This window comes from Nomascus leucogenys, chromosome 3 (assembly GCF_006542625.1).
Source record: "Nomascus leucogenys isolate Asia chromosome 3, Asia_NLE_v1, whole genome shotgun sequence".
NCBI lineage: Eukaryota > Metazoa > Chordata > Mammalia > Primates > Hylobatidae > Nomascus > Nomascus leucogenys.
Window position 1 is genome coordinate 29,668,572 of NC_044383.1, and position 14,067 is coordinate 29,682,638.

The following is a 14,067-nucleotide window of genomic DNA, read 5'->3' on the forward strand; positions in this document are numbered from 1 at the left end:
GCGCCCTGCTCACCGCGCGCTCGCGTGGGGGCGTCCCCTCTGGCCCCGCGCACGCGCGCTGCGTCCCGCAGACTGGCTGCCCCCGAGGGTTCGCGTGAGCGGAGCACGGGGCTCGGGGTGCGGGGGGCTGGTGTAATGGACGCATTTGTTCTTTGGTCCCTGACGATTGTTTCTCATTTGCCCTCCAAGCCCCAAATCCTGTCAGTCCACGGCCTTGGTGGAGCGGCCCCGTGGGACGACCCTGTTGATTGTGCTAGCGGATGTTGCCTCCATTCTGGATCTGGGAAAAACTGTGGAGTGAAAGCCGGACCTGTTAGGGTTGGGACCTGAAAGCGGACTTTTTCGCTCTCAGACGGGCGCCAGGTACAATGAGAGGGGAGTTTGTGTGGTGGTTGTGAGCTTGAACTTTGGAGAGAGAGATCTGTGACCTTGGGCAGGTAACCTCTCCGAGCCTCAGTTTCCTCGCTATAAAATGAAGATCCTAATAGTCCCTACCAGAAGGTTGTGAATGAGGCAATAGATGGAAGCCCTTTGCCCGGCCCCTGCACCCGCAAACGCTCAATCTTAGTTCTTACTCTTGTGTTTTAAGTGTGCAGGCAAGATAGACATAGATACATAAAAATTGTTTAAGACCACTTCTCTTTTTTTTCTTTCTTTTTTTTTTTTTTTTTTTTCTGAGACGGAGTCTCGATCTGTCGCCCAGGCTGGAGTGCAGTGGCGCGAACTCGGCTCACTGCAAGCTGCGCCTTCCGGCTTCACTCCATTCTCCTGCCTCAGCCTCCCGAGTAGCTGGGACCACAGGCGCCCGTCACCACGCCCCGCTAATTTTTTTGTATTTTTAGTAGAGACGGGGTTTCACCGTGTTAGCCAGGATGGTCTCGATCTCCTGACCTCGTGATCCGCCCGCCTCGGCCTCCCAAAGTACTGGGATTTCAGGCGTGAGCCACCGCGCCGGGCCCCCACTTCTCAACTGATGACTGCGACACTCCCTTGAGGGTAAAACTAACTTTTGGCCACCTCCACAACTGTAAACCTGGTGTCACTCTTGGTGACTCCACTTCAACTAAGGTCCCCACTTCCTGATCTGCCTCCAGCCCCCTTGGGCAGCACTCCCTGGTGGGGCGGTGTGGGCGTTGGCTGGAATCCGTCAGGTGGTGACCTACCTTCCCCTCCTCCACCAGACGGGAGCTCTTTCAGGCCAGTGGTTTGTTGTTCATCATGATATCCAAGTACCCGGCAACATTCCTGGCATATAATATGAAGGCAGATCTGGTGAATGAATGAATGAATGGCGGTATCTGGAGCAGAGACAATGTATATATATATATATATAGCTATTTATATAATATCCACCCCCCCAGTCATTTTGCCCTCCAGCCCCAAAATGGCATAGCAAACCCCCTCTTCCAGTAAGACGCTTAAGATGATTCAATTCCTTGAGATCCTCCTATTTTTTAAAGTGTTATTGCAATATATTGATATACAATAAACTGTACATATTTAAAGTGTGCATTTGGTTTTTTTGCTAGTACTTGTTTGCTTTTTATTTTTTAATTATACTTTAAGTTCTGGGATACACGTGCAGAATGTGCAGGTTTGTTACATAGGTATACACGCACCATGGTGGTTTGCTGCAAGTGTGCACTTTTATATGTTTTGACAAATGTATAGACCTGTGAAAACGATACTATAATTATTTTTAATTATTATCATTTATGGAGAAAATGAAGTGCTTAAAAAATAAAATTAAAAGTACTATAATTCTGCTATCCAGACACAAACATTGATAAGAACTTATATTTCAAAACAGGATTTTTTTGGCTGTGCATTAACTTTTTTCAACATGGTTGAGTTTGTACTACATAAAAAGGTTTGCATCCTGCACTTCGCATATTTGAATACAATTAATAATTGTTCTCTTCCATTATGAGATATTTAGATTATAATTTCTCTGTTTTTAATAAAATATGGATAAATATCTTTGTACACAAATCTTTTTCCACATATTTGATTATTTCCTTAGGATAAATTGCCAGAAGTAGATTTTGGTCAATGGGTATATGTCTGTTTCCTTATTTTGTTCTTTTCAAAATAGAAAAGACTTTACTATTTTGTCAATTAAAAGATAGTATATTCTTGGCTGGGTGGGGTCGCTAACACCTATAATCCCAGGCTGAGGTGGGAGGATTGCTTGAGCCCAGGAGTTAGAGACCAGACTGGGCAACATGGTGAGATCACATCTCTACCAAAAATTAAAAACAGAATAATTAGCTGGGCATGGTGGCACTTACCTGTGGTCTCAGCTACTGGGGAGGCTGAGGCAGGAGGATCACTTGGGCCCAAGAGGATGAGGCTGCAGTGAGCCATGTTTGTGCCACTGCACCCCAGCCTGGGCAACAGAGCGAGAACTTGTCTCAAAGAAAAAATAAAAATAAAAGATAGTATATTTTTGTTGTAAATAATTCAAATAATACAGAAATTATAAACTAGGAAGCTGTTTATAATTCTGTCCTCCTTCCTTCCCCCCGCTCATAGTTACCCTCGACCTAACCACTGTTAAAAGTTAAGCCTGTGATGATGGATATGTTTATGTAATAGACAATGGTGATATACAGTTATCACCCAACTCATCTAGTTATATACATTAAGTATGAACAGCTTATTGTATGTCAATCATAATTCAATAATTGGTTTTTAAAAAGTCACTAGCAAAGCAAGGATAAAGTTCTGGCACCATTAAGAAATAGAAATAGGCTGGGCACGGGGCTCACACCTGTAATCCCAGCAATTTGAGAGGCTGAGGTGAGTGGATCACCTGAGGTCAGGAGTTTGAGATGAGCATGGCCAACATGGCAAAACCCCGCCTCTAACAAAAATACAAAAATTAGCCAGATGTGGTGTCATGCGTCTGTAATCCCAGCTACTCGGGAGGCTGAGGCAGAAGAATCGCTTGAACCTGGGAGGCAGAGGTTGCAGTGACCTGAGATCGTGCCACTGCACTTCACCTGGGCGACAGAGCTAGACCCTGTCTCAAAAAAAAAAAAAAAAAAGAAAAATAGAAATATTATCATAAATTTTTTCATATATTATGAAAAAAAGAAATGGAAATGAGCCTCTTGTAAAAGCTTTTCCTTTTAATAACATAATACACATGGCCAAATAAAAAAAGTTAAGCCTATGAGCATGAGAGAATTTTGGGGGGCAATAAAAAAGGATTTTATAAGTAGATTATGGTGATGATTGTACACTTAGAATGGGTGAATTATATGCTTTGTAGATTATACCTCAATAAAGCTACTTTGAAAAAGTTAGGCATATATATTTTTCTGTGTGTGTGTATGTGTATGTGTGTGTATATATATATGTATATATGTATATATATACATATATATATATATATTTTGAGATGAAGTTTCCGTCTGTCGCCCAGGCTGGAGTGCAGTGGTGCGATCTCGGCTCACTGCAACTTCCACCACCTGGGTTCAAGCAATTCTCCTGCCTCAGCCTCTTCAGTAGCTGGGATCACAGGCGCACACCACCAAGCCCGGCTAATTTTTTGTATTTTTAGTAGAGACAGGGTTTTGCCATGTTGGCCAGACTGGTCCTAAACTCCTGACCTCAAGTATTCTGCCCGCCTCGGCCTCCCAAAGTGCTGGGATTACAGGTGTTAGCCACCGCACCTGGCCGCACATATATTTTTTAAAATATAAAACCGGCATCATCCAATACAGATCGTTGACGTCTTTCCAAGCCACCCCAAATAGATCTGTCTAATCCTTTTTTAATAGCTGCACAGAGTTCTAGTGTCTAACTATACCATAATTTATTTAAGCATTTCTGTATTGACAGGCATGACAGGCATCTAGGTAGTTTCCAATTTTTTTGTCATCGTAAACAATTCCACAGTGAGAGTGCATATACAAGCATCTTTGTGTATTTGTCTGATTATATTCCCTTAAGACACAATTCAAGAAGTGGAATTGATGAGTCAGAGACCATATTAAATATTTTTTTGCTCTGTATTGTCTAACTGGCCTCTAAAAAGATTGGTGGCCAAACATGGTGGTTCATGTCTCTAATCTCAGCACTTTCGGAGACTGAGCCAACGGGTTTGCTTGAGCCCAGGAGTTCCAGACCAGCCTGGGCAATATAGTGAGACCCTCATTTCTACAAAAAATAAAAAAAGTAGCCAAGCATGGTGGCGCATACCTGTAGTCCCAGCTACATGAGAGACTGAGACAGGAGGGAGGATCACTTGAGCCCAGGAGGTCAAGGCTGCAGTGAGACACGATCGTGCCACTGCACACGAGCCTGGGTGACAGAACAAGGCCCTGTCTCAAAAAGAAAAAAAGAAAAAGAAAAAGGTTGACATATGAGAGTGTCAAATTTCACCACACCCTCAATAGCAACAAGGTATTATCCATCTTTTTTTTTTTTTTTTTTTTTTGAGGCAGAGTCTCGCTCTGTCACCCAGGCTGGAGTGCAGTGGCTTGATCTCGGCTCACTGCAACCTCCACCTCCTGGATTCAAGCGATTCTCCTGCCTCAGCCTCCCAAGCAGCTGGGATTACAGGCGCCTGCCACCACACCTGGCTAATTTTTTGTATTTTCAGTAGAGACAGGGTTTCAGTATGTTGGCAAGGCTGGTCTCAAACTCCTGACCTCAAGTGATCTGCCCACCTCGGCCTCCCAAAGAGCTGGGATTATAGGCGTAAGCCACTGCACCTGGCCTACTCATTCTTTACCAAGCTAATAGCCCCAACATAACTTATCTTAATTTAGAATTATCTGATTATTAATGATGTAATACTTTTCCATTTGTATATTGGCCACTTTTATTTCTTATTTTATGAATTGCCTCATCATATCAACGAATAATATCAAATAATGTTTGTCAGTATTCTATAAATGACATGAGCAAGTCTAACATACTTTGATGAAATGATCACAGAGTTAATAATAGCTTATATATTTTCACCATGAAGTTACAGCCACAGAAATTACTTAGTAACACTGGGTGTGATGTCATTTAGTCAGATCAGATTTTCCCAGTGAAGGCCATGACATGTAGATGTTTGTGTTATTTATAAATGATAATTTGGCTTTCCTGAATTTTTAGAACTTTAAAAGTAAAGATGAAACAGTGATCATGTATTCATTTAAAAAAAAATTTGGATTATACTTTGGTATGCAAATAAATTCATTTAATACATAATTTTTGGCTCTACTCACCTTAAAAATAGTTTAATACGTTCTCACTAAGCAGCTTGGTGAGAGGAATACTATCTTCACAATTTACCTGGTAAATAATCTTCTCTGGTAATAATAAGGATATCATTACAAACTGGAAATTTAGGCTGGGCATGGTGGCTCATACCTGTAATCCCAGCACTTTGGGTGGCCTAGACAGGAGGATCGTTTGAGGCCAGGAGTTTAAGACCAGCCTGGGCAATATGGCAAGACTTCGTCTCTACAAAAATAAAATTAGCTGGGTGTGATGTTATGCACCAGCTACTCGGGAGCCTGAGGCCAGAAGTTTGAGGCTGCAGCGGGCTATGATAGCACCACTGCACTCCAGCTTGGACAACACAGAGACCCTATCTCTAAATAAATAAATAAATAAATAAATAAATGGAAATTTAGTACATTGTGCTTAGTGGTTTACATGCATCATCTCATTTAAACCTCATGGCAACCCTATGAAGTAGGTACTATGATAATCCCTATGTAAAAGAGAAGAAACTGAGGCAGTGAGTTATGTAACTTGGTTACGGCCTCACGGATAGTAATGGCAGATTTGCACTTGAATCCAGATCTCAGAAAACCTAACTCTCCAGTATTTGACAACTACACTAAGACGATCTCCTTAGCCTCCTTGAGCTTTTGCCATAGTCGTCTCACAGGATCGTTGCCACTGCTATGTCTTTCTCCCTCCTCTAAATTGAAAACATTCTACTCACTGTCTCCACTTTGTCAGCTCAGCTCCCAAGTATGTATGCATGCATGTGAGTGTGTACATGTGGATATATATGTATATATGTGTTCATATGTTATACATATGTGTGTACATGTGTGAGTGTATAGTACTGAGGGTGTATGCATGTGTGAGCATGCATGTACATATTGTGTATACGTGTATATGTGTATGAATATATGTGTGTATGGGTATGTGTGAATGTGTTTGTATGTGAGCGTGTATATATCTGCATATGTATGGGAGGCTGTGTATGTTTCTTCTTCTAGACGGAAAGCATTTTGAGGGCAGGGACTGCCATGCTCAACCTTGTACCTCCTACATTTAGCCCAGTGTCTTCCTATTCCATACATTGTTGTTGAATGAATAAATGAAAATGATAAAACTTTACACCTAGTGAAAGAAATTACATGTCAATTCCTTTCCCCTTCAGACAATAAATTTACTAGTTATTTCTTTAAATGCTATTGTGTAGATTAGATGGAAGTAGCAAATTCCTTTGATGTACAAGTATTCTGTGACATAAATACAGTTTTCTATCCTTGTGGAGTTATATTTTTAGAAAGGAATTTTTTAGATATTTTAAGAAGGTAACTAACCTGTGATTATGACAATTATTCTCCTGAAATAGAATTGTGTGTCATTCAGAAAATTCCAAATCAGGTTTTGGATCTCTCTTTTTCCTATTTTGAAAACAAGAAAAAGTAAACAAGTTACCTGATTTAAGCTTTTTTTTATTTCATAAAAGGAATCTAAAAATATCCTCCCTTCTAATTCGTTTCTCTTTCTGCGTCATACAGAACTGTTACACACACACACTCCCACCTTCTCCTCATCCCTAGTAACTTCTGCTAAAATGAATCATAAGCATTCGGCAGTGCGATGAGAAGGCTTAATGCATCCAAATCTTGGGAAATTAGAAAATAAAAACTAGATAGACATCCTTCTTTTACAAGTGGTACTCCAATTCCAGTTTAAAAATCTAGACTCCATAACATCTTTTGAACTTTAAGTATTTGAATGGTCAATATTAAATATGTTTCATTCAGACACTGACTAAATGGGAGTAACCCAACCACAGCATCATCTGGCAACCAACACTTTGGGCTTGATAAAAGCCTCTGTGCTACTCCATTGCCCCCTACGTTTATGTATTACATTTGTTCTTTGTTTCATGAGACGTATTTTGGATATGATCATTTTGATCATTAGCTCCAAATTATTTGTCCTCTTGTTAACCCTGTGACATTGGGCAAGTCACTAACTTCTCTGCACTGTGTGTCTTACACAGGAATTTCATGTTTAACAGATGTGTCTTCAAGGAGATGAAACAATTCAGAATGGCCCAGACAACGGGGTAATTCCTAAGGTAAGTTTCTATAAATGTGTAGTAGTTTGCTTCATCAAAATGACCATGTGATCTCTAAGAACCTTTGCAGTTGTAAAATTCGATTTTTATTGTGCCCCTAATTTTAGTGGCATTATATGGTGATTGTGTTCATTTTTCTGACATAATGGTGACTGAAGAGTAAATAAGTGCAGTTAGGAATTTCAAAAAGAAAGACATACAGTATCCATCAAAATTCATGGAGAACACTATTTCCACTGAACACTGTTCTTGGGGTAAGCCTTAAGAAATTTACCTGGTGAGATAGGAAATGCCTGCCACAGGCAGTGGGGGAGAGAGTGGAGATTTTTTTCACAGTAATATCAGAGGCTATTTTGCAAAAGAAATTTTCAGTTTCCCCTGTAAAGAAATAACTACTCAAGTCCCTACTACTGTCTTATACATTTCCTCCTTTCCCCGTCTAATCTTTCAGGACCTAGTACCTCTCCCAGGTTTTTAATGAAAACTTTTGGTTACTATGCATTCCTTTTTCACAAAGCTGTCATGACCATTACAAACCACAATTTGAGGCTTATTACATTATTAACACTGTCATGAGACACTGTCTATTTGTCTGGTAAATCCTAATCTTTTCTATTTCCATGACTCATATTTCATGTTGCTACAGGAGGAAATTAACCAATATACATTCCTGTTAGAGGCAAATATATTCTTGTATTTTATATCAATGTTGTCATAAAATGATAATTTCTAACAAAAATGAACTAAATGATTTGCGATTGAGGGTTTGGTAGAATAAAAAAAGTATATATTTTAGAGTTGACTATTTAAATAACTATTTAGAATTGGTATCTTTCATTCTTTCATTTGTTCAACAGATAGTCGTCAGTTTTCTCCTATGTGTCAGGCAGTATTCTAGGGACTGAGGAATCAGTCAAAATCAAAACAAACAAAAAAATCTCTTGGAACTTATATCTAAATGACTAAGTGGGATTTAGACAAATAGATATTATTTTCTAATCCAGTGATATTTGGCAATTTCTGGAAACATTTTTGTTTGTCACAACTAGGGGAGGGGATGCTGCTGGTATCTGGTGGGTAGAGATGAGGGATGCTGCTTAACATTCTGCAATGTGCAAGACAGCACAAAGAATTATCCAACTGAGGTTGTGCTAATCTTTAGTATTAGAGGTCAAGATATTCGTTACCTAGGAGGGGGTGGTGCCTGGAGGAAGACATAGGGGGAGGTCTTCTGGATACTGAGTGCATGGGTGAGTTTATTATGTCAAAAGCTTCTGCACTTGTGTTCTGTGCATTTTCCTGTGCGTATGATTTTAACATACAACCCCTACATTCTGTGAAACTCCTCCCACTAAGAGTTAGGGATCAATGTCCCTTCCTCTTGCATCTTGGATCTGTGGCTGCTTAACCAATATAATACAACAGAAGTAAAATTGTGCCAGTTTCCAGACCCAGGCGTTAAAACATTGGCTGTTTCAACTTTCCCATCACTTGCGACACTAACTCTTAGAACCCACCACCGTGCCCTGAGGAAGCCCAAACAACCCATGGAGACATCCGCATGGAGAGACCTGTGCCCTCTGTCCTGGCTGAACTCCCAGCTGACAGTCAATGTCAACTTGCCAGCCATATGAGTGAACCATACTGAAGTTCATCACGCATCCCTGAGTAAAGCTACTTGAGCTGACACCATGTGGAGAAGAAACAAGCATTCCTACTGAGCCCTGCCCAAATTGCCGATTCATGAACTAAAAAAAAAGTCTGCTGTTCATTTAAGCCACTAAATTTTAGGAATGTTTAGTAAGCAGCAATCTATAACTAGAACAATGCTCAATAAATGAAAATTTTACTTTAAGAAGGCGTACTATAGCCACATAACTTTGGGAAACTCTCTTGGTTAAAGTTTTAAAAGTTTCCCTTACTGCAGAGCTTTTAATGGGCTAATGCGTTTCATGTTCCCGCACAAGAGTATCCAGTGTTTCTCAAACATTTTTAACCACAGAATCTGTATTGTAAAGTGCCATCTTGGGAGATTTGGGTTCAACGGCCGGACTTTAAGAAAACCAAATGAACTTTTCAGTAATTCAATAATTGAAATTCTAATTCTTAAAATTGCAAAGAGTTTACATTAGGAGTTTTAATTTGAAAAGTCATATGTTATACAGTTAATTCTGGTAATAAAGTAAAATACCCTAAATTTGCCTCAAGATTTTTTTAAACTATTTGCAAACCTTTGATGACAATTAAAAAACTTAGATGACCCTTCTGTATTTATTCCAAAGTCCCTGAGGTCATAATCAATGGTTACATAAGTTTTTTAAAAAAACCTAAATTCTGTTTTTCCTTGGAAAGTAATAGTAGCAATGTATATGCTGATTTAGACGTTGAATGCTTTCCACATTTCCTTAAATTATTTCTTGATCTTACACAACATACTTCTAATATACCGATACAAAGTTGTGTGTTTATTTGTCCAGACCTTAAAAACAATATTGGACTTAAGTGAATAAATTAAGAAGATATATCCTGTTTCATGTCTGGTGGAAGCCAAGTTTATTCCTTTTTGCTATCATTCAAAATCAAAATCAAATGGAGGTTTTTTCTTTTTTTCTCTTTTTTTTATTTATTTTTTATTTTTTTGAGATGGAGTCTTGCTCTGTCGCCCAGGCTGTAGTGCAGTGGCGTGATCTTGGCTCACTGCAACCTCCACCCACTGGGTTGAAGCAATTCCAAATGGAGGTTTTTCTTTAGTTTTCCTACCAAAGGCCAATTCTCAGTCTCTGCAACACACATTCATCTCCACCATATCTCAGCTCAAACCTATCCTTTCAGCAGGAGGGAACTTTGGAATAGAAATACAGAGACAAAGCATAGCTTCATGAGGGCTAAGATGCTGACGGTTTCCCAGCTGCCTCTTGTCATTGTTCTTTAGTCTTTCAGTTACTCCAACAAAATGTGACCCCTGGAGATAGAGTTCTCCATTTCATCTTCTGTATTCCACTCTTATCTTGCATCAACAGTGCCTTGATTTCTATCCTGTGATGCCACCACCAAGTCTTATCCACTCTGATCTCTACCTGATTGCTGGAAAAGTTATTTTCTGTTGAAACCTCTGGGTTTAAACTGTGCTGACTCTCATCACCTCACTCTCAAATCAACTGAGTTAGGAATTCTGGTTTCTAGATTTCTCTTTGGCTTATGGAAAGACCACTTGTTTGGCTTTTGTGCAACCACATAAACACACATAGCCAAGGGGATAAGGGAAGACCGAAATCTAGCCCGCACTTCATTAACCAGGGTGAGTGCCGGTGAATCTGTGTTGGCCCACAGGAACACTATTTTCTAGTTTTACAAAGGTGACTTATAAAGTAGTCTAGTCCTGGCCTGTGACATAGACCTCAGCATAGCCATTTGAACATCCAAGATCGGCCAGGCACAGTGGCTCATACCTGTAATCCCAGCACTTTGGGAGGCTGAGGCGGGCAGATCCCCTGAAGTCAGGAGTTTGAGACCGGTCTGGCCAACATGGTGAAACCCCATCTCTACTAAAAATACAAAAATTAGCCAGGTGTGGTGGTGGGTGCCTGTAATCCCAGCTGCTTGGGAGGCTGAGGCAGGAGAATCTCTTGAACCTGGGAAGCGGAGCTTGCAGTGAGCCGAGATCGCTCCACTGCACTCCAGCCTGGGAGACAGAGCAAGACTTCATCTCAAAAAAAAAAAAATCCAAGATCTTATCTGTTGCCTTAGGCTCTTCTCTGTCCTGTTCCATGGTATTTCAGATGTTCCCTTTAAATATGAGTAGTTTGACTGAGTGATCTTTTTTTTTTAAGATGGAGTTTTGCTTTTTTTTTTTTTTTGAGCCAGAGTCTCGCTCTGTCTCCCAGGCTGGAGTGCAGTGGAGCAATCTCAGCTCACTGCAAGCTCCGCCTCCCAGGTTCACCCCATTCTCTGCCTCAGCCTCCCGAGTAGCTGGGATTACAGGTATGCGTAACCACGCCCGGCTAATTTTGTATTTTTAGTAGAGACGAGGTTTCTCCATGTTGGTCAGGCTGGTCTTGAACTCCCGATCTCAGGTGATCTGCCCGCCTTGGCATCCCAAAGTGCTGGGATTACAGGTGTGAGCCACTGTACCTGGTCGATTGAGTGACTTTTAAAGATCCCTCTCTACCCTCAAGTTCCGTGATTTTATATGCCGTTCTTCTTATCCCCCCTCTTCTTATAGATGTGGTGCCCTATCCCTCCACTTGAGAGGATGTCATCCACCCACCTGCTGCATCAGAAGTTTCCATTCTTCCTCACCCATCTGAACATTATCACCTTTTACAACAGCCTCAGTCAGAGATGCCCAAACATCAAATTAAATTTTAAAGGTAAACCTTATCGACATAGGTTATAACTTTTAAAATAGTGGAAGTCTGTGATCACTTTTAAATGAAGTTTTTTCTAAAGAAAGCCTAAAATAATACTAACATGCTATATGTATATCTCACTCATATATAATCTTTTCATTGAATTTTTAATGAAAACAAAGTCGGTGAATGACAGTCATTGTTGAACATATCTGTAATCTCTTGTTAAGATGATATAAAATGATATTATGAGTTTGAGGGAGGAGGATACCATTTATTGTAAGAATGAATAACACAAAAGGCACAAACTATAAAAGAAAGAAATTAATGAATTGGAATTAATCAAAATTAAAAACTTTTCCTCTTTAAAAGTTCTATGAGCAAAGGTACAACTTTATGCAGCCCCCACATATTTTGGCCTCCCTCCATTCTGAGACAGTTCTAGTCTATTGCTTCTTAAGAGGAAATACAGACCTTGATTTCAAAAATACATTTTAATAATAGTTTATAATCAACTAATTTTTGTAACCAATTATTGTAACCAGATATTTTACTGGGAGAAATAAAAGGAGATCCAAATAAACGGAAAGGTATACCATCTTCATGGATTAGAAGACTTAATATTGTTAAGATGTTCATTCTCCCCTAACTGATGTCTAAATTCAATGCATTCACAATCAAAATCCCTTCAGGGTTTTGTCTGAAAATGACAAGCTAATGCTAAATATGAAAAGCAAACAATCTACCATATAACAAAAGAGAGAAAAAGAGAACAAAGATACAGGATTTACACTACAATGTTTCAAGAGTTATCATAAGCTATAGTAATCAGGAGAGGTTCTGGTCTAAAGATGGGCAAAAATGAAAGATAATAGAGAACCCAGCATTAGACGTACATACATATATATACACACATACATGTATATGTATACATACACATCTGTATATGTACACACGCACACATATAGTCAATTGATTCTTGGCAAAGGTGCCAAGACAATTCAATGAGGAAAGGATAATATCTTCAACAAATAATGCTGAAACAATCAGCCACATGAAAAAATAAAAAGTAACCTCAACCCCCACATTGTACCATATACCACAAGTAACTCTAAATGGAATATAGAGCTAAATGTAAGAGCTACAATTAAAAATTATAAAATTATAAAACATCTTTTAAAAATCTTAGTGATCTTGGCTTTGGAAAAGATTTCTTAAATATGACACAAGAAGCATAAACTATAAGAGAAAGAAATTAATGAATTGGATTTAATCAAAATTTAAAACTTTTTCTCTTTAAAAAATGCTACTAAGAAAGGCAAGCCACAAACTCAGGGAAAATATTTCCAAAACATATACCCAACAAATAACTTGACTCTTAACTCAAAGAAGACTTATAGAGCAGTGGGCTTAACCTCATTTGCAAAGGGTCGAGAGAGGCAAGAAATCTGTGGTCAAATAGTATGGCAACACTGGGACCAGATCTAGAAATAGAACTCAGGTGTCCTAACTGCCTGGGGTGTTTTTTCCAAGACAACTAACCCAATTTAAAAATTGTCAAGATATTTAAACACACATTTCAACAACAAAAAAGATATACGGAGGGCATACAAGCATATGAAAATATGTTCAACATCATTAATCATAAGGGAAATGTAAATTAAAACCACGATGAGATACCAGTCCCCATCCACCAGAATGGCCAAAATTAAAAAGCCTCTCCCCATCAGGTGTTGGCAAGGATGCTGAGCAACTGGAAAAACTCATATATTGCTGGTGGGAATGTAAAATGTGCAACTAATTTGAAAATCATTTTGATGGTTTCTCAAACTGTCAAACATATATTTACCATATGATCCAGCCATTTCACTCCTAAGTATTTACAGAAAAGAAGGTATATGTCCAAATACTTGCCCATGCATGTTTATAGCAGCTTTGTGTATAATAGCCCAAGTTGGAAACAACTCAAATATCTATCAACAGGTGTATAGATAAACAAATTGCAGCATATCCATACAAGGGTATACTACTTAGCAATAAGAAGGAATGAGCCATAGATATACCGAACAATGTGGATGAATCTCAAAATAATCATGCTGAGTTAAAGAAGTCAGGCCCCCCCCAAAAAAGAGTACATTCCATTTATATTGTAAACGGAAACAAATGAAAACAAAACTACAGTGACAGAAAGCAGATCAATAGTTGCCCATAGACAGAGGAGGGAGGAGAGATTACAAGTGAATATATATGTCAAAACTTTATTATAAAGCTGAATTATAACTTTATAATTGTGAATTATAAATTTGTATGTTCCTGTATAATCTCTCCCTCCTCTCTCCTCCATCTTTAGGCAACTATTGATCTGCCTTCTGTCAC

At 39.2% G+C, this 14,067-nt stretch overlaps 1 long non-coding RNA gene across 1 annotated transcript; it reads left to right on the top strand.

Annotated features, from left to right (window-relative positions):
- Positions 1-80: 80 nt before the first annotated feature.
- LOC115832314 lies at positions 81-8,914 on the top strand. Its single transcript, XR_004027722.1, has 3 exons — positions 81-363; positions 7,265-7,342; positions 8,853-8,914. It is a non-coding gene; the product is annotated as an uncharacterized LOC115832314 (long non-coding RNA).
- Positions 8,915-14,067: the final 5,153 nt, after the last annotated feature.